Raw genomic sequence first — 5007 nt, 5'->3', positions numbered from 1 at the left:
ACCGGGGCCCTAGCTTGCCTCTCTTCCTGAACCGGATCACTCCTTTCCAAGGAGATACCTTTAGGAGCACTAAAATCTCCGACCTGAAACTCAAGCTCGGACCGACGCCTATTCACATAACTCTTCTGGCGACTCTGAGCGGTCAACAACCTCTGTCTGATCTGCTGAATCTGCTCCGTCGTCTGAAGTACTATCTCCGTACTACCCATCACACGTTGCCCTACCTCTCCCCAGCATATGGGAGTCCGACACCTCCTCCCATACAACAGCTCAAAAGGCGGCATACCGATGCTCGAATAATGGCTGTTGTTATAGGAAAATTCTGCCAAAGGTAGGTACGTGTCCCAACTCCCTCCGAAGTCCAATACACATGCCCGAAGCATGTCCTCGAGCGTCTGAATCGTCCGCTTGTGGGTGGTATGCGGTACTAAAATGCAGCCTCGTACCCAATTCCTCATGAAATTTCTTCCAGAATCTGAAAGTGAAACGCACATCTCGATCTGAGACGATCGAGATCGGTACTCCATGCCGTGATACCACCTCTCTCACATACAACTCTGCCAACCTCTCAGCAGAAGAGATCTCACTGATAGCATGAAAGTGGGCGCTCTTCGTCAACCTGTCCACAATCATCCAAATTGCATCGACTCCCTTAGCAGTCCTCGGCAATTTGGTGATAAAATCCATGGTAATCTGTTCCCACTTCCACTCGGGAACCTCCAAAGACTGCAACTTACCATGCGGTCTCTGGTGCTCGGCCTTAACCTTACGACAGGTTAAGCACCACTCAACAAACCACGCGACATCCCTCTTCATACAGGGCCACCAATACTCTCTCTTTAGGTCCAAATACATCTTAGTGGCCCCAGGATGGATCGAGAACTTCGATCGATGAGCCTCTTCCATCAAAATGGTACGCGTCCCGCCCACAAACGGTACCCAAATATGACCCTGGAATGTCATAAGCCCCCGGCTATCGGTAACGAACTCTGATACCAACCCGACAACTCATTCTCTCATCTGGTTTTCTGATATCACGGCCTCAGCCTGGGCCCCACGAATGGTGTCCAACACCGGAGTCATCACTGTCAACCTCAAACAAAGATCTCGCATCGGGGCGCTCTCCGCCCTTCGGCTTAGTGCATCGGCTACAACATTAGCCTTACCCGAGTGGTACAGGATCTCGCAGTCATAATCATTTACCACATCCAACCATCTCTTCTGTCGCATATTCAGGTTGGGCTGATCCATCAAGTACTTGAAGCTCTTGTGGTCCGTGTATATGGTACACCGAACCCCATACAGATAATGACGAAAGATCTTGAGGGAGAACACTACTGCCCCCAACTCTAGATCATGGGTGGGATACCTCGTCTCATGAGGCTTCAGCTGCCTAGATGCGTATGCTATCACATGCCCTCTCTGCATCAGTACCGCTCCCAACCCTGATATCGACGCATCACAATACACCACCAAGTCCTCCACCCCCTCTGGAAGGGCTAAAACTAGGGCTTCGCACAGTCTCTGGCGAAGTGTCTCGAAGGAGGCCTGCTGCTTTGGGCCCCATGAAAAAGCAACACCCTTCCGGGTCAACCTGGTGAGTGGCACGACGATCTTGGAGAAATCCCTGATAAATCTCCGATAATAGCCTGCCAGCCCTAAGAAACTCCCGATCTCGGTGGGTGACCTCGGCACCTCCCAACTCATCACTGCCTCAATCTTGGCCGGATCGACCAATATCCCTTTCTGGTTAACGAGGTGCCCTAGGAACTGGACCTCTCGCAACCAAAAATCACACTTGGAGAATAAAGCCTCTTCGATCTCAGAACTCCGAGGATCTCCCTCAAATGCTTCTCATGCTTCTCTCTCTGGATCTCGAATACACCAAAATATCATCGATGAACACGATCACCGAGCGATCCAACATCGGCCTGCACACTCTGTTCATGAGATCCATGAACACCGCCGGTGCATTGGTGAGTTCGAAAGGCATCACCACAAACTCGTAATGCCCATAACGAGTCCAGAACGTTGTCTTCTGGATGTCCTCATCTCGCACCCTCACCTGATGATACCAAAACCTCAAATCGATCTTGGAGAACCAAGATGCTCCCTGCAACTGATCGAACAAATCGTCGATCCTCGGCAACGGGTAACGGCTCTTGACCGTCAGCTTGTTCAACTCCCGGTAATCAATGCACATCCAGTGTGAACCATCCTTTTTCTTGACAAAAAGGATAGGCGCTCCCCACGGCGAGCTGCTCGGCCGAATAAAACCCTTCCCCAGAAACTCCTGAAGTTGCGAGGATAACTCCTGCATCTCTGGAGGCGCAAGGCGATAGGGCACCTTGGCGATAGGCGCGGCCCCCGGAACCAAATCGATACTGAACTCCACCTGCCTCACGGGAGGCACACCCGGAAACTCCTCCGGAAACACGTCCTGGAACTCACGCACTATTGGAACCTCATCAACTGACCTCGGTCTCTCTGAGTCAACCCTCGTATCCATCACATATGCTACAAAGCCCCTACAGCCCTGCTGTATACACTGTCTCGCTCTAGCGGCCGAACAAAATGCTGACCCAGAACGTTTACCCTCGCCGTACACCGTAAGAACTCCCCCACTAGGGTCTCGTATGGTCACCAGCTGTCGCTCGCAGTCGATAACCGTTCCGAATCTGCTCAACCAGTCCATGCCCATGATGACACAGACATCCCCCATCGCAATAGGAACTAAATCAATCGTGAATTCAACACCGAAATTCTCGAGTACCCACCCTCGGATCACCTCTGTGGCATACACCGCCCTCTCGTCAGCTATGGAAACTCTCAGAGGTCGACTCAACGCCTCACGACTAACACTGATGTGATGACTAAAAGCCAAGGATACAAAAGACCGACTCGCACCCGAGTCAAATAACACCAAGGCAGGTACAAAATTCACAAGAAAAGTACCTACGCATAACATAATATAAGCACAATATATCAACATCAAAATAAATACACAAAAGAATACATACCAGCCATGACATCGGGCGCTGCGCGGACCTCCTCCGCGGTCAAATGAAAGGCTCTCCCTCGTCCCTTCGGTGCCTCGGCCTTCACTGGCCGGCTCTCAGTAGCTCTGATAGCAGTAGGGGCAGATCCCTGAGATGCTCCCTGTGCTGATCCGCACAGCTGTGGACACTCTGCCTTCCGGTGTCCGGTCTAGTTGCAGTGAAAACATACTGCAAACCCCTTGGGGTAATCCTTGGCCATATGCCCCTCCTTGCCACATTTGTAGCAAGACCCTGCTCTGCACACCCCCATCATGGCTCTTGCCGCACTTGCCACAAGTGTGGCCCCTCTGACTCCCTGGCCTCGAATCAGCGGGCTTGGCCCGCTTGGCTACCGGCTGACACTGCACCGGTCGCCGATCCCTCAATTGAGACTCAGCCTCTTCCCTAGCCTGGGTCTCCAGCTCTATCTCCCTCTTCCGGGCATTTGCCTGAAGCTCGGAAAATGTCCGGTACGTCAAGTTCGCCACGAACTCTTGTATGTCCCTCCTCAACATGCTCAGATATCAGCACATATGTGCCTGCTCGGAGGACACGAGCTCTGGGCAGAACATTGTCCGCTCATGAAACATCCTCGTAATCACTGTAACAGACTCAGTACCCTACTTGAGGGTCAGAAACTCCTGGGCCAAACGCTCCCTCTCCACCTGGGGAACATACTCATCTCTGAACATAGCAGTGAACCTCTCCCAGGTCACTGTAGCAAGCTCAGCAGGCGTATAGTGTGTCGTCACAAACTTCCACCAATCCTTCGCTCCTAAGCGAAGCTGGTTCAGCGCGAACCGAACTCTCAAATGCTTTGGAGATGAGCAAGTAAAGAAACACCCCTCTATGTCTGAAATCCACCTCATCGCCGCAATCGGATCCTGGGTCCCGTCAAACTCCGATGGTTTTGTGTTGCTGAACTCTTGGAACAGCAACGCATCACCACCCTGCGGCCTAGTCGCTGCTGTAGCTGCAGTGGCCGCAACAACAGCAGCCTCAGAAAGAGCAGCGTACTTCTCATCAAGTGTCTCTATCAGCGTGGTCTTGATAGACCCGAACATCTCTGGTATCTCTGCCCTGATGGCCGCAACCACCTCCTCCTGGATGATCATACGGATCTCCTCATCACTCGTACCGCTGCCCCCTGGTGTGTGGCGTGTCCCAACCATGATCTCCCTCTCTCTGAAATACAACACAAGAATAAATATCAGGGACTCGCTCGAGTATGCTCACACTCGAATACTCCATCCTACTTGTCCCTTGGTACTCCAAGGATTCTTACTTGAGCTGTGCACTGACCCGGTGTCTTCAGTAGTATAGGCCCAATACTACCGTTCACACCGCATCAGCATTCACCCCAAGTCCTCCTCCCAGAGTCCCAAATCCCAAGTACTCTACTCTTTCTAATCATATGATAGTCGCTAGCAGATCTCTCATAATCTCCTCGCTGCTACCTAAACACTCTGAAGTATCCCTAGCAGCGAGACTCCTAGACCCAGACATCACATATCAGGCCACTCTAGTCCTAATAAGAATACCTAGTCTACTCTAGCATGCATAGCATAGCTCATCATATAACATATCATATCATATCTCATAACACTTATTGTAATGGTATTTTGGGAAATCACCGTTCGGGTGCTAGCTGTTAGTACACACGACTCTGCTCTGTTTGTCTCGAAAGTTCTTCTTTTGAAAACATATTTTATTATCGAAATTTCCTCAAATCCTCAGTTTGAGTTCAGATACGCCCAAAGGTGCACCCGAATCCCTCAAACCAAGGCTCTGATACCAACTTGTAACATCATAAAAATTTAAAACAATTTTTCGCATTTTCAAACACAATTTTACAAACTCCTTCATTCATAAATGTCATAGTATCATGTATTTGTTTCAAAAAAACATCTCCCAATATCGAAATACATAAACTCCCATGTGTGTGTACGAATCAAGCCAGCGCCTTCCC

The sequence above is a fragment of the Lactuca serriola genome, chromosome 3 (assembly GCF_051521515.1).
Source record: "Lactuca serriola cultivar US96UC23 chromosome 3, Lser_US96UC23_V15, whole genome shotgun sequence".
In the NCBI taxonomy this organism is placed as follows: domain Eukaryota; kingdom Viridiplantae; phylum Streptophyta; class Magnoliopsida; order Asterales; family Asteraceae; genus Lactuca; species Lactuca serriola.
This window is presented reverse-complemented; position numbering follows the sequence as displayed.